Source organism: Mytilus californianus, unplaced genomic scaffold, assembly GCF_021869535.1.
Source record: "Mytilus californianus isolate M0D057914Y unplaced genomic scaffold, xbMytCali1.0.p SCAF_2, whole genome shotgun sequence".
Lineage (NCBI taxonomy): Eukaryota > Metazoa > Mollusca > Bivalvia > Mytilida > Mytilidae > Mytilus > Mytilus californianus.
In genome coordinates this window covers 70,790,381-70,807,895 of record NW_026262668.1, presented here as the reverse complement: position 1 = coordinate 70,807,895, position 17,515 = coordinate 70,790,381, and the positions used below count along the sequence as shown (strand labels likewise).

The window sequence follows — 17,515 nt, the reverse complement described above, 5'->3', positions numbered from 1 at the left end:
TATAAAGAGCCCCAAAAAATGACTTGTGTAAAAACATTCAAACAGGAAAACCAACGGTCTAATCTATATAAAAACGAGAAACGAGAAACACTTATGAACCACATCAACAAACGACAACCACTGAACATTAGGTTGACAATGGTCGACTTGTTTAAAATGTATTTCCGCCAAATAAATTAGGGTGAAACTTTGCCAGTGATGATACCAATTTTAGTTAAGTTTTTTATTAAATTTTCCAGGTACAAGTTAGAAAATATGATAGACACTTTGATTTTGGTTTGAAAGTAAGCTAGAACTTCAATGCTCATCTAAAAAGCTACTGATGTTATAAATGTACACTGTTATTTATATTTTAACATACCATTCATTTACACGTGCCATTTGTATGTATATATTACATTTTTGCTTGTTTAAATCAAAATCTGTTGTTATGTGATAATTGTTATGAATAAATATAGAGATGAGTATGTCTGAATTTTTTACGACTAATATGGTCGTTTTGACTATATAATGAAGCTATGAATTACTTCCAGGAAACTATAACCACTATACGTGATGTGTAATGTATATCTATTGGAGCTATAGTTAATGGCCAACGTCTTCAATGGGACTTCAATGATCCGTCTGAAAAAAGTTTTACCATTCATATTACTTACCACAAGGAGAATATTTTTCTTTTATCTTCATTTAATCTTCTATAGATTGTTTAATTGTAAAGTACTCTGGTGTCCGTACGTATTCTGATAGTTGAGGTTGTGGATGGGGGTTTACAGAGTAGAGAATAATGGGCAAAAACTATAAAGAATAGAGAAAAATTGACCAAAAAGTAAAGAATAGAGAATAACGAGGTGCTAAAATATAAAGAATAGAGAATAGTGGGCAAAAAGTATAAAAAATAGAGAATATTGGGCAAAAAGTATAAAGAATAGAGAAAAATGGCCTAAAAATTAAAGAATACATAAAGAAGGACCCCCATCAAGACCCTCATACTTGTAAGAACATGATGGAATTTTATAAATCGCACCAATCAAGTATAGTTCATGATAGGAGGATAACCCTATCAGTTGATGAGATTAACCGAGTAAATCTAGTTACCAAAAGCCGAATTTTTTTTCGATATTCTGATTGAAGGTATACAGTGTCTGTAGGCACATTTTGCGATTGTTACTTCCTCAAGTAATTTTAGTATTTTAATCCCCTTTAAGGTCAGTAAGATCGGACATTCTGTCAGCTGTGTTCGGTTATTGACCTGTCTTTAAACTACATAGCCGTTCTGCATTGAAGGAAATAGTATGTGTTTCTTCATAAAAATACCTTTTTCGTGAACTTCATTTTGATTCAGGAACTTCTTATTTTTGAAATTCATCAATATAAAATAGACTTGTTAATTGATACCTAGGGTAGAACTAAAAGTCTGACATGCTTCATACACATATTTACCCGATTGAACATTCATGAACGTTCTGCATTAATCTAAAAAAAAATACACGGTTAATGTAAACAGAATGGGTTATCCTTTCATCATCAATCAGATTTGATTGACGAGGTTTATATAAACCCAAGAAATCTGACAAACAAGAAGTCTGACGACGGATCAACTCAATACTGGACTGACAGATATAATAATTCATTATGTATCACGACTACATATTCTGTATCAATATCGTATAACCCAAAATGATCAAAATAAGTAAAATAACAAAAGAGACCAAAAAGCACAGACAAGCCAACAATTATCTTCGGAAGATCATATGTACACTATGTGTTTTTCAACAATAGACAAATGCAAAACATGAGGTAAGATCAGAGCGGTGTTGTTACGAAATGTGAGGTAAAAAAAGGAGGGAGTGAGTGCTAACAATCATGTTTTACCTCGTCACATTCTTTTTGTGCCTGTCCCAATGCAGGAGCATGTAATTCAGTGGTTGTAGTTGATTGCTGTCTATCATATTTGTTTTTCGTTTATTGCTTTAGCATAGATCAGGCCGTCAGTTTTTCTCATTTGAATTGTTTTACATCACACAATTGTCATTGTTATATCGCACGATCCACGCATGATTTTCGCACGATGCGTGGCACATTTACTAGTTCGATGGATAGTTACACTGACCTTTCCGAAGCATTTGATATAATCCGTTTTTGGTAGGAATTTGTATTGATATCAACTTTTATTTCAAATGGTGTCTATTTCTATGGGTCAATGTGTGTTTATCCTTATATTTGAATATTTTCACCTTGTTTTTGGTTAACTATCACGTGGTGTCCTTCGACTTAGATATTATTCTTGTTTCGTCGAACATCCTGGACGAGACAGCAACGTTGAACATTTTTGTATCCACCGAACATAAGATGGGAAACAAAAAGAAATAAATTCGACAAGAAAAGAAGACTTGGAAAACTCACATAACCCTAGGGTAAGATTTCTAGCGTCAGACGAGGCTCATCCGAGTCGGCGATATATGGTTATCTTATCCGGAATTCCCGTTCTTGCAATGAATTCAGTGTTAGATTCTATATGTAAATGGATATTCAGCGATACAAATGTGCTGATTTGAATTTAGTCCTTAAAAAAGACAATTTCAAGCTTTTGACATATGACAGGTAATGCACACATCATGTTAAAAATTAACTTGAGCATCAAACCATCTCCAATTACTGTTCTACGTAGCATCACAAATAAGGAATCAAGACTTTATATATATATATAGAGAGAGAGAGAGATTAAGCTTATTAGCATAGAATTAAGCATAAGCTTGTAAACTATATATTTTACAATTTCTTATTAATAAAACATTCTGTTCGATTCGCAGCGGCTTTAAAAAACATTTTTTTTTCTGTTTTGTTTCGGAGCTTTTTGTTGTGGTTTTATTTGCGGTTGTATCTTCTCGTTTATATATATATATATATTTCGTGGGGGGGGGGGGGGGGGGGGGGGGGAGGGCAAGATTCATGTTTAAGAATATTTTTAATATTCCAAATACCCTCTAATTAAAAGCACTGTAAACACATACACAGTAATAGAACAATGATGTATTAATATTACTTTCAAACCTCAACTGATTACTTAAAACATGCTCATATACAATCATGCCACAACGAGAAATTAAAAATGACCTGGAACAAATTAGGTGAAAAGTCAAAATTTGGCCATCAAGCTATTGTAAGTACAATAACATTCAGAACAAAAATGCAATACATCTCTTGTGTGTTTGCAAATTGGTCTAACCAAAGAGATTAAGAGATTTTCTTGACATTAGAATTCCCAGACCACTTAGCCATATACAAACTATCAATAATACTGAATACGACATTAATGCCATGGGATATAGACGTCTGACAAACCAAAGTAAAGAGTAATAAAGGTTTAAACGAAAACAGTCGGTATTACGTAACTGCAAAATTGATTTCAATCATGTACTGTTTTATTAAGATAGACGAATTATTTCTGGCAAGTGCCTGTTATATAATATGTTTTGTAAGGTCATGTTGTGGCATGTCAAAAAATATTAATGACATATTTCGAATGTAATTATTTATTCAGGAAAATATCAGTTCAAGATAAGGGTTAGTTGTTTCATGACTTTGAATAAAAGTACAATTGAACTGTCTGAAATTTGACATGCGTACTAGAAACCATTATTATATAAAAGTTTTGAAAAAAAGAGACTTAAAAAAAGTGGACGTTTCATCACACGGATATATCAAATCACTCGCTCGAAACATGACAAATCAAGTTAAGGGTTTCATATTTTTTGATAAACTCAATTTATTAACAGTAGCTTGTGGTTGATGTTGCACAATATCATTGTGCAGAAACCTGATTATTTACATTGTGTATATTCATAGTCGATAGAAAAAAATGTAAGGATAATAATTCAATCAATCCAAAATCCAAAATATCAGCGAAAGATATCTTTTGACTGAATTAAGACACAAAAGCTTGATTATGAAAGCAAACAATAGCTGTTGATTGAATAGATATTCCATGCACGCGAGGAACAAAAGTCTTGTAGTCAGATTGTTTACTAGTGAAGTCATTTAACCCAGAAGTGGAACTTCTTTGTGATAGGACAATAAAAAAAGAAAGGTAAAGATGTATTGTAATATCGTTGTTATTTGTAAGTACACATATAATAAAAATTAACGGTACAAATTTACTGCAACAGATCCGCATTTAGACAAAAACGGACTCTCGAGGCCAAAATATTTAAAATCCAAAACCCAACAGTTGAAGAGCTGATAAAACCAAAAGGGTCCAAAAGTAATGCCAAACCAACAAAATGAATCATGACTAAGCATTAGGGATATGTATTCTTTAATTTAAAATGATTTCGAATTTCATAACAGCAAATTTAGATTAAAAATTTTCATACCAGTACCAAAAGTAAAGGCTACTAGGCTATTGATACCATCGGAGACAGTCCACCAGCAGAGGTATCAACCCCGTGGTAGTAATAACATAAACGGTATCAATCATACTGCACCAAATGCGCATTTCGACAAGTAATGTCTCTTCAGTGATATTCGAGGCCAAAACATTTAAAATACAGAACGTATTCAAACGTTGAGGAGCTGATAAAACCAAAAAGGACCAAAAGTAAAGCCAAACCCTGACATTGAATCACATCTATGCATGGGGAAGTTACATTACTAAATTTGAAATGATTTCAAAATTTTATTACAGCAAATTTATATAAAACAGAATCCGTATTGTTATGCCAGGCTACTGGCTAATGATAGTACCCTCGTTGACTAACAGTCAACCAGCAGAAGTACTGGCTACTGGCCTTATTATTCCCTCTGAGACTTACAGTCAACCAACAGAGGAACTGGCTACTGCCCTAATTATTCCCTCGGAGACTTACAGTCAACCAACAGAGGTACTGGGTTCTGGCCTAATTATTCCCTCGGAGACTAACAGTCAACCAACAGAGGTACTGGCTACTGGCCTAATTATTCCCTCGGAGTCTAACAGTCAACCAACAGAGGTACTGGCTACTGGCCTAATTATTCCCTCTGAGACTTACAGTCAACCAACAGAGGTACTGGGTACTGGCCTAATTATTCCCTCGCAGACTTACAGTCAACCAACAGAGGTACTGGCTACTGGCCTAATTATTCCCTCGGAGACTTACAGTCAACCAACAGAGGTACTGGGTACTGACCTAATTATTCCCTCGGAGACTAAGTCAACCAACAGAAGTACTGGCTACTTGCATAATTATTCCCTCGGAGACTTACAGTCAACCAACAGAGGTACTGGGTACTGGCTTAATTATTCCCTCGGAGTCTAACAGTCAACCAACAGAGGTACTGGCTACTGGCCAAATTATTCCCTCGGAGACTTACAGTCAACCAACAGAGGTACTGGGTACTGGCCTAATTATTCCCTCTGAGACTTACAGTCAACCAACAGAGGTACTGGGTACTGGCCTAATTATTCCCTCGGAGACTTACAGTCAACCAACAGAGGTAGTGGATACTGGCCTAATTATTCCCTCTGAGACTTACAGTCAACCAACAGAGGTACTAGGTACTGGCCTAATTATTCCCTCGCAGACTTACAGACAACCAACAGAGGTACTGGCTACTGGCCTAATCCCTCGGAGACTAACAGTCAACCAACAGAGGTACTGGCTACTGGCCTAATTATTCCATCGGAGACTTACAGTCAACCAACAGAGGTACTGGGTACTGACCTAATTATTCCCTCGGAGACTAACAGTCAACCAACAGAGGTACTGGCTACTTGCATAATTATTCCCTCGGAGACTTAAAGTCGACCAACAGAGGTACTGGGTACTGGCTTAATTATTCCCTCGGAGTCTAACAGTCAACCAACAGAGGTACTGGCTACTGGCCTAATTATTCCCTCGGAGACTTACAGTCAACCAACAGAGGTACTGGGTACTGGCCTAATTATTCCCTCTGAGACTTACAGTCAACCAACAGAGGTACTGGGTACTAGCCTAATTATTCCCTCGGAGACTTACAGTCAACCAACAGAGGTACTGGGTACTGGCCTAATTATTCCCTCGGAGACTTACAGTCAACCAACAGAGGTACTGGGTACTGGCCTAATTATTCCCTCGGAGACTTACAGTCAACCAACAGAGGTACTGGGTACTAGCCTAATTATTCCCTCGGAGACTTACAGTCAACCAACAGAGGTACTGGGTACTGGCCTCATTATTCCCTCGGAGACTTACAGTCAACCAACAGAGGTAGTGGATACTGGCCTAATTATTCCCTCGGAGACTTACAGTCAACCAACAGAGGTACTGGGTACTGGGCTAATGATTTCTTCTGAGAATTACAGTTCAACAGCAGATATAATTTACCAATAATAAAGTTAATGTAGAAAGGACAATACGACATACAGACTTGATAAATATTGTCCTTTGTCTCATTCAAATGAGTCGGATTACAACCCACAAATTGTAGATTTAATATTAATCTTAATCTATTACTAGTAGTGTTACATTATAAAATATGATGGTTTGTTATAAGAGTAACAAACAAGGAAATTCTACGCTCGAAAAACAATAATAACAACAAAGCCAATAAAAAGTCTTTAAGACTATATTCAACATCATATCGCCGCCTATAATAACAGTGGTGAAAACTATAAAATCATACCGGTTTGACTGTACTGTACCATATCCAACCAGAAGTAGTGAAATCTCCATGGTCGCGTAGGTCATCTCTGTCACAAAAATTTAACAACTGAAAGGACATCTTTACTTCCTTTAACAAAATAAATTACTAAGTTGAAGAACATTGAGGACCCAAAATTCTAAGATAATCGGTACGTAGTCAGATGAAGTTGCTGCCGTCAAGACTATATTTATCGATCGTTTAAAAAATTGGTCTATTCTTATATAAAAATTATCAATAAGACAACAAGCAACGGATAAAAATCACCATAGGACTTCTGGCAAAATCGATATAAGCTTGTGAAAAAAACCTTTTGTTTATATTATTCATAGATCCACCATTTATAAGATAAAAAAAATACAATACCGACTTCATATAAATTCTGATCTCTGAATTTATAGTTTAGATAAAAATAAGGAGTTATGTTTGCCTGGCAACTGCTTTCAAAAATATAACCGTTTAGCGTTTAACCTGTTGAAAATAATAACTTTTATTTGCAGGATTTACGTAATTTCATTCATATTTTTAGGTGAGAAGTTATTTACATTTTCTTTTTATTTTAGATGTATTGTATTGTTGAGTCATTCTTTGTCAAATCGCCTAGAACGAAGAGTTGTGTATTCTCCAGCAAAAGATACTTATGTGGCTTATATCAACGACAACTATATGTTAGGAATAAAAGAATGGAGGGATAAACGTCAATGAGCCAGCAAACCCAACGACAAAAATAACCAAAAGAATCTAGAGGGAAACTTACAGTCTTCAACAATAGACAAATTAAAGTAGTGCATAACAGAAACAATCAACCTTTTAAGATAATTCATTAACAACTGTTACATATGGTGGCCGGATGCGGCCATTTCGCCTTTTCTTGTTTTCTTGTTTTCTCCTTTCACTTTGCAAACGCAAAATCGAGAAATCGAGAAATCAAGACATTGTGAAATCGAGAAACCGAGAAATCGAGAAATCGAGAAAGCGAGAAAGCGAAATCGAGAAATCGAGAAATCAGGAAATCGGAAATCGGGAAATCGGGAAATCCGCGGGAAATCGAGAAAGCGAAAACGAGAAATCGAGAACTCTATTTCCCGTTTTCGCGTTTTCGCCTTCGCGTTTTCTCGTTTTCGCTTTCTTGATTTCTTGAGTTCTCGATTTCCGATTTCCCGATTTCTCTATTTCTTTATTTCTCGATTTCCCGATTTCTCGATTTCTCGATTTCTCGATTTCCCGATTTCTCGATTTCTCGATTTCGCGTGAAAGTGAAAGGAGAAAACGCAAAAACGCGAAATGGTCGCATCCGGCCACCATAGTTACAGGCATTTAATGCACATCTTGTTCGGCTAACAATTTGATCTATCCTGTCATTTTAATCACCATGAAGATTATGCAGCTTATTCATCCTGAAATAGTTATTGGAATCTCTTCATATAATACATTCAATTTTAACAAATTGTAGCTATTTTTTTGTCATCAAATTGACCTTGTTCTGATCAGATTATTTATATTTTACTCAAGATACTTGTATGCATAACAAAAATGTGATATTAGTTTCAAAAGGTTGATTTTATAACAAAATAACTAGCATAATTGATGTCTACAAGCAATTATAACATTGTTGCTAAGTACTTGCTAAGTACATGCGTATGACCTAGATTAAATTGCATGATATGTATGCATATACTTGCACGTACATGTTGAAAGAATAAAGACATTGTGTCATTGTAACTGTGAAATACAATTCTGTTTTATTTATCTTTGCATTGCCATTCTGTATTGAATCAAAGGTGTATACCAATATATCACAGTGCTATCCTTTTAACGTTATAGGCATTTTAGACTGAGGGATTGAAAATATTCACTGTGAAAAACTACTTTTTTATACGGCTATCATTCCATGTTATATACCAAATCGCGATCGATCGATTTAACATAAAATTTTAAGACCAATACACGTTGCTGACAAATGGAAAAACAAAATGTGTAGGCACGTGCCGTTTGTTTGGTTTGCTGTCTCAAAGAAACAACATCTCACTTTATTCATATAGATATTAACATTTATTGATTAAAGAATTACTCCGTTATATCTGACTTTCCTGTAGTTTTTTTTAATATGGAGACTTAATAGTAGACCAGTGTGTTATCGCGGGCAGACATGATTAAATTCTTCTTTTCCTTCTTCATTAAAGAAGAGGGACGAAAGATACCAGAGGGGCTTGTTGTAGTCTATGACAACATGGTATATTTATTAGTTGAAATTATGCTTTGATCTAGCCTCAGTAGTTGCAAGTACTCTAGTACTTTAAGATAAGCTGTGTTTTATGTCTTTTTGTTATTTGTGTTGTGTTTAGAATCGATAGATGTGATTTCAAATGAGCTCATTCCAGGTTATTGTTGGGGTTCGTGTTGCTCAAAGTTTAGATTTGTCTTTTGGTCATGTTGTTCTCTGCTTTAATCAATATATTTTTTTGATTGCGTTGCCCATTTGTATCTTCTCTCGTTTTTTATAGTTTGCTCAAATGTTATGCTGTGACTCCAATGTCCCATATTACTTTGCTTGTTGAACGCTCATAAACATCTTTAATACGGCATATTTTTTATGTGCTAGTTACAAGTCCCAGCGGTTGCCGTTAGTTGCCGTCTGAGAATTGTTTAATGTTATTAGCTCGTTCGTTTTCTCTGTTGTTAACCCATGCTCTTTACAGCTCACTGTACGGTATGGACTTTGCTCATCTTTGGAAGTCGTAAGGTGACCTGTAATTCTTTGCACCTTTGGTCTGTTGGTGAGTAGCTGTCTCATCAGCAACCATGCCACATCTTCTTATATTTATTTTACACATATTTCATAAAGACTTGTGTACTTAAGTAATGTACGAAATACACTAGAAGCCATGTTACTGGGTTCAGTTATATTGTTATTTGTCTTTAAATGTTTATAAGCATCAATCATATCTTTTTTTTTATCTTCGTCATCATTTCAATAATTCATTGACATATATCGATGAAAATACAAATACCAAACAACAATATCACCTGCACGACATACAATAGGCACTTCATCTTTTATTCGCATCTGTCCTTTTTTATGTCTTTGAGCTTCATAAATTTCCGTGATCAGTTTCATCATTATTAAAATTCATCGATGAAAAAAAAACAGATGTCAAACATCAATATTGTGGACTAAGAAGATTGGAAGGTTTTTATAACTCATAATTAAATCCAAATATAGGTAATTAATAAACTAATTTCGTATATATTTCAATTGATCTGATGAAAACGGCATTATGACAAATTACGTAGGTTACTGTAAATAAACGTTGATAAACATCAAATAGAATATGAGATACATTCCAAGAAAATGTCCATAAATAACAAAAAATGACAATTAAGTATAAAAGTACCACGTAAATCATAAAAACGTACGTCAATTTTGTTACAGATTAGACCGCCTATATCATATACAAGTAACAAAGAGGAGAAAAAGGATGTCACTTCTGAATCAACAGTTCTTTTGTTATGTTGGCATTCATATGGTTTGCAGTAAAAACCAGAAACTACAAATCAGAATTTGGGGTTCCGTTACATGCTATATTATTTGAAACAGCTGTTTTCAAGAATCATGAATACACATTTATGTACCTTTTTAATTTTGCGCAATATTTCCTTGTTTTTATAATATATCATAAACCTGAATTTAAAGTTTGTTCTAGTGCGAAGAATATTTTTTAACTTTGTGTGAGCTAGTCTAAAATGCATTTGATCTTTACCAATGATATACAGACATGGTTATAAACAACAAGAAAATTAAATTGAATGAAGAGAACTAACAGTTTTTTACCGGGAAATGCTGCCTTCTATAATCCCTAACAATTTATTAGCGTGCTTGCATCTTTCTATAACTGGCTTTATGCGTGTTTCAGAAATATACGTCAATATCTGTTATTTTGGACTCGACGAACTTAGTTTTTTGTTTAACTGCATTGCTTTTAAAATGTATATTAATGCACGTTTATGCAGTAAAATCTCATTTGAAGAGCTTACGATTTGAATGTTCCCCACACATTTTGCTCAGGAGTTAATTATTTAATCTCTTTTATTGAGTCAACCATTGCAAGGATATTAGATTTTCGTCCATCAGATTCGTTGATTAATTATACTTTCAACGTTGACTATTCTTCTGTGTTATCTTCCTTATTATTATTGAAACTACTCAATCCCTTTAAGGTCATGCAATAACGTTCTTGGTTTTAAATCAAGTGAGAATATCTTGGAAACAAGTCAGAACTGAATGCCACAGATATTGATATTATGAATACCAAAGATAAATGGACTAGAGCAACACAGTACCTGCAGAAACAGGTGTAAAATAAAACGCGTTAAGCAAAATTTGAAATATTCAAAATTTTACAAAAAAAAAAAACACAAACAAAAAAAACTTTAACACGCCAATAAACAGATAATTTAGTAATATTAAAGTCCCTTCCGATCAATTTGCTGGTGATAATATTTTGATAAGAAATAAAGGCGCAATATTGTATTTAAATGCAATTGATGACTTCTTGTAAAAAAACATGCTTTGCACATGAATGCAGTTCTCATTTAAATAGTTTTGGTGTAATTATTGATTATGTAACCTGCATCCAGTATCATTGAGCATGTTTCAACATAGTATATCAATAATCGTTAACAAACTCGTTCGAATTAGCTGGTCTACAAGCTTGCTATTAGACTAATACAACATCTTACATAGATTTACACCAGCAGCAGTTTTCATACTGATATATCGTACGGAATTTCTGAACTAATTCTTTCAGATCTTTCAATACCATATTTCATACATTATTTTTTTTTATAGTCACTTCAATTTGTCGTTACGGTTATACTTGAAAGTTACTTCTTAATGATAAAGGCAATTTGTGTTTCAGTGCATACCAATTTCTAAATTGATAGGTCATTTTTACAATAAAACTTAAAGACATTTTGAGTGGACTAATGGAACGTTTCACGCCTTGGGAACAGAAACCAGATTCTCTGAACCTGGGACACTGTGTTTACATAAATCAGCCTACTTGTATCTACAAAAACAATAACTACTAGCCAATTACATGTATTATGTTCAAAAACAGGTATGATTTATCAGTCCCCGAGTGTATCATCAGCTCAGTAGTCAGTACTTCGGTACTGACATGATTTAACAAACTTTTCCAAAATTGTCCGTTTTTAAATTTTTAAATTATTAAGAAACTAAGGTTTCAACTCCCTCAGGCAAAGCTGACTTAAGATGAACTTGGCTAGTTATTTTAGGTATTTTTGTCATATAGCTCTTCAATGGTTTCGGTACTTTTACATCCTCGGATTTCAAATGTTTGGCTTTGAGCGTTCCTGATGAAGGTAAATCCAGAAAAGCGCTTTGGACGCATGAAATTATTAAACGTGTTGTTTTCAATTTTTAACATTTGTACGTCATCTGTAATTAAATTCTCTGTTCTTTAGGTAGCTTATGATTAGAATTAATTGGGCATTTTTACATCCATAGTGCTAATTAATATTTCACTGGTTTGTCACATTTACTGTAAGTAAGCGTAAAGTACTAAATCTGCTGATATGAATTCATGTCGTTCTACCACTTCATGTTCTCTGACTGTACACCAGGAGCCTATAGTTCACTGGTTGTCGTTGGTTCATGTCTGTCATATTTGTTTTTCGTACACTGTTTTGTTATAAATCAGGCCGGTGGTTTTCTCAATTGAATTGTTTCATATTTTTCGTGTCGAAGCCTTTTATAGCCGACCAAACGGTATGGGTTTTTCTCATTGTTGAAGGCCGTACGCCGGGTTGCCTATAATTGCTTACATCCACTTCATTTGAACTTTGGTGGATAAGTTGTCTCATTGGCAATCATACCACATCTTTTTTTGATAAAAATTGACATTCATTGAAAATTTAACCATGAGTTACGTAACCAAGAGTAAAAAAAAAGTTGAAAAACATAATTTAATCCTTGGTTACGTAACCCTCTTCTAAAAGATTTAACCAAGGGTATTATATAACCAAGAGATGAACATCTCCTTATTTCTATATACCTCAGAGTAGATTTCATACATAAAAGTCATAACAGTATTCAAAAGGGCAATTTTGAGCTATGCCCAGAATAAATGCATTATGATTCAAAGATGCTAAAAAAAAAACAGTTTGGGTTTGTACGAAAAAAGTAAACCTTTTAAATTCGAATATCTTTATAAAATGTTCGCTCTTTAACTGAGGTCAGTACACCTTTCTCCCATATGTTAGCATCACTATAACTCAATAACTTTACATTAATAATGAACGTGTTTTCATTACATCACCGACTACTGCACTTCAAATCTCTTCGATAAGATTATTTATTACCTTTCATAGCGAAGATGATTTGTTACGAGACAGCTCAATTATCGTATAACTTTCACTGAGAGAAATCTTCAAGATTTATTGTAAAAAACAAGTGCTTAATGCTTATGTAAACAGACATTCTTTTTCAAACAATTAAATAAGGAAAGAGCAGCAACAGTTGATTTTGTATGAAGTTGTTACTAAGCAAAATGACGCATACTTGCTTTTTATAAATCATAGTTAATTATCAATCTTAAAGTAAACAGACATTGATTTGACAAAATAGAAGACGTAAAACTTCAATATTAAGAAAAGAAAACATAAGCTCGACCAAATGCCTAAAACCTTGATAAATTTTACTAACTTACTATAATTTTATCACTTGTAATAAAGCATGTCTTACATATTTCATGCAATTCGTACAGACAAGATTAAGCTATAATTGATTCATGAAACATTCTAACAGAGGGAATATAAAGTGACAATGCCACACGAAACTGTAATCCAACAACTTATTTCAGTCAAAATAGACATTAGAAATTTATACTGTGTTTTTTTATGTAGTAATGTTACACTACTGTTTCAGGTTAGAGTGAAGGTTGGCGCCTGTTAAATCGTTTAAACCCGCTGCATTCGTATGCACCTGTCCTAAGTCAGGAGCCTGTTGTTCAGTGGTTGTCGTTTGTTGATGTGGTTCATAAGTGTTTCTCGTTTTTTCATTGGTTTTTCTGTTTGAATTGTTTTACACTAGTCATTTTGGGGCCCTTTATAGCTTGCTGTTCGGTGTGAGCCAAGGCTCCGTGTTGAAGGCCGTACTTTGACCTATAATTGCTTACGTTTTACACATTGTGACTTGGATGGAGAGTTGTCTCATTGGCACTCATACCACATTTTCTTATTTATATTAAAAGTTCCCCAGACGATTTCGAACGATAGTCAAACGCCTGCAACGTATCGCAAGCTCTGGATCGGCAATTGTCTAGACAAGCTGTGGAGGAATTTAATAGAGACGACTAAATATCGCCATACTATTGTTTTCTTATATTTTACTATCATCTCAACTCTAAAAGGATATAGGGTATACATCCGTGACACAAAATCAGTTCGGACACAGCAAAAAATACATAAAAAGCAAAGGAACAGCGCTTTTATTGCTGTTCTTCATCTCAAAGTCACAGTGAGGCCATCAACACGGAGCAAAAAAGAAAGAAATAAAAATATGTCACCTCACTGCAAGTTTAAGATGGTCCTTGCACTGGTTGTGTATGTCTTATTTATATCTGTTATCATAACAAATAATTTTTTTTGTGAAATTAGAATAGAAGAAATGGAAAAAATAAACATTTCGTATATCTTATCTTTTAGCTATTCAACATTAAATGTATTTGATAAATATAAATTAATGTTACCTCATAAATATGAAAAGGTATGTACGATAACTGAAGTTATGGTATTGTTAAATGAATTAAGACATAGATTAAACATTTCGTTTGAAAAATGTCATTAAAACCACCATCGATGTTTTGATGGTCTGAAAAAGAAACAAAATATCGGAGAGACAAAACTACAAAAGAATATATATCTTACACGACAAGTCGAAATGTAGCATTCGATCCATTTATTCGGATGTTAATTACAATGTACGTCAAAACATATATACTAGAGAATATCGTTTCGAATTAAATACTTCATAAGGTTCAACGGCGGTTTTGGGCTTGTCGTTCTGGATCCTGTCTTTATAGTGTTACCATTCAGTTTAATGAGGAGGCGATTGTTGTTGACAGATATCAGCGTCTTCAGGGTGCACAACAAAACATGCTTTAATATGAAAATACTTTCCAGATCTGTTTTGTCTGTTTAAGGATTTTTTCGGGATATTAAATCGAATACGGTATTATTGTACCAAGGAAAAAAGATCAGGACCTAGCTGTTCATCTCGGTTAAATTTTAACAAGGGTTATATATCATACAACCTTTGGTTAAAATTAACCGTAGGTTATTTTCTGTTTTTCGTCTTGTAGTTAAATTTAACCCTTTTTTAAATCCTTGATTAAATGAATCAGATTAAACCTTGTTTCGGACCTCGGTTAAAATTTTACCCAAGTTAAATTGTTATCCAAAAGTATAATTCCCCGTTTATTTAACGATTTGAAAGATCACTAAATGTTTAGTAAAACATATTGTTCGTCAGTTTCTATGACGACTATTAATCAAAACTGATTCTTTTGTTTAAAAATTTGCAGTCCTTCAACCTTTTTGCATCGAGGTTAACGTTCATATTTGTACTTAATACAAATAATCAATCAATATCTGAGTCATATCGGTTTCACCCTGTTTCTCGTATCTTTTATGTAAATAAAAAAATTCATGCAGCAAAATTGCATATAATATTAAGTTATATTTAATCTAGTAGAGTCATTTCGAGGACAACGCCTCTTGTCAAACAAAAGGTGTTCTCTGTCACGTTAGCGTTGTTGTTGTACTATTTTATGAACTTAGACGATGAAAAACATATTGTTTTAACAAGAAATCATATTCAATAACCGAACAGTTTTTCTAAGACCTGAGAAAAGTGCTGATAATTCTTTATTTTGATAAAAATTGAAAAATTAAACCATGAGTTACGTAACCAAGAGTAAAAAAAAAGTTTTAATCCTTGGTTACGTAACCCTCTGCTAAAAGATTTAACCAAGGGTATTATTCAACCAAGAGATGGACAACAAGGTCCGGGCTGTATTTTGACGTGAAACAGATTTTCATGCACGAACTAAGGCTGCAATAATACAGCTTATAAGCTGATTTTCAAGAAAAGTAAAAGAAAATGCACAAAAAATATGTTTTCTGTTCGTTATACCGACAGGAAAAGAAATAAACAAAACTAAAACTAATTTACTTGCTGTTACCAATATATCATAAATTAATAAAACTTAACAGATTAGATCACTAATAACATCGGAATATAAAAAAAGAGGTTCAAAAGGCCTAATGTCTTCATGCTAATTCTATCTATTTAATTACTAAGTTTTTTTCCCGGTTTTCTTTGAACTTTGTATAATAAAAGATCATCAGATCTTGACTAAAAACAGAAAATTCAAACAGATAGAGTTGACATGTGGTTTAGCATTAGAATACTTTTGCAATTAGCAAATGCTTAAGGTTCCTGTACAATAATAAATAGGCCATATTTAAACAGACGAGATTGATAATTAGGGACAGGCATATACATAATATGCAATACAAATCAGCGGAAAATACTAAGGGGACATCCAAAACTAGTAAGTCGAGAGAACGACATGGAAATAAACGAAAGACGACGAAAAAACAAACCAGTTCACAAAACATTGCATGGAAAACCGAGACTGAGACTGAGCAACGTAAGATATAGACAATACTATACAATCCCGCATACAAAAATGCTGGCAATTATTGGAACCATGCTCACATTCTTTAATCTGATGAATTCAAAAGTATTGCCCTCTTAACCTTCAATATCGATCGGCTACCGTACCTTTTAATACAAAAATGTTTACACATGGTTTTTTTCAAAAGAGCTGTTTTTTTCCTCTTCATAGTACCGTTGGTTCAATGTGTCTAATGAAGCAGCCTTTTGAAAAACAACACTGAACAAAAAGTCGTCTCTTTCAGTGATATTGTTGTTAATGTGATCTTTTTTCTCTCTCGTAAAATCCATTCATTTTAATTTGGGTTTATTACAAACTTATCTTAGATTGATGACTGCCTCTGTGAAATTTTCTAATATTCATAAAAAGATTGATTGACTGATTGATCGATTTTGGTTTATTGCCACTTTCAGCACTGTTAGCTATTTCGTGGCGGCTAGTTTTTATTGGTGAAGGAAGCCGGAGTGCCCTGAGAGAACCACTGACATTCGGTAGGAAAACTGACAATCCAGGACAATTAAGATTCGAGTCGACCGAACCTGCAACGAGCGGGACTCAAACTCACAACCTCATTTTTGAAAAGCTATTAGTTTCATGCAATATTCTGTTGCTAAGATTCTATTGGCTTAAATGAGTTATGAAAATTAGACCGCCTCGCGGAATGAGAAGACATTCTACTCGAAAGATCAGAATCCTGATATAATTAAGCAACAGTATGGTTATAAGAACGGGCGTATCTTTTTTTTTTTATAACTCGAATACATTTCTTTTCAATGTGTAAATTTTACCTAATATAATAACCTCTATCAATAATATTATAGTATCATACTTTTAGTATTGTTTTTCTAATATGAAGTACAGTACTGAAATGGCAATGTTATTAAACGAAAAAAAAACCCTCGTTATATCTGCATGTATGTATTTCTGCATTATCAAAGAAAATGCTGTAATATGATTTTTCTATGATACTCTTTTTTTATCATGTGTTTCTGATATCATTTGTTAAAAGCTTATATTTTTAATTAGAAAGAGAACTGAAAATTATAGCTGATACAGGGGCTATACCCGCCAATACAAAACAGTCAATCTAAAAA

General features: G+C 33.7%; 1 long non-coding RNA gene across 3 annotated transcripts in view; it reads left to right on the top strand.

The window, feature by feature from the left end:
* The window catches only part of LOC127728195 (uncharacterized), a 415,364-nt gene that overhangs the window by 302,773 nt on the left and 95,076 nt on the right, over positions 1–17,515 (top strand). The window lies entirely within an intron of this gene.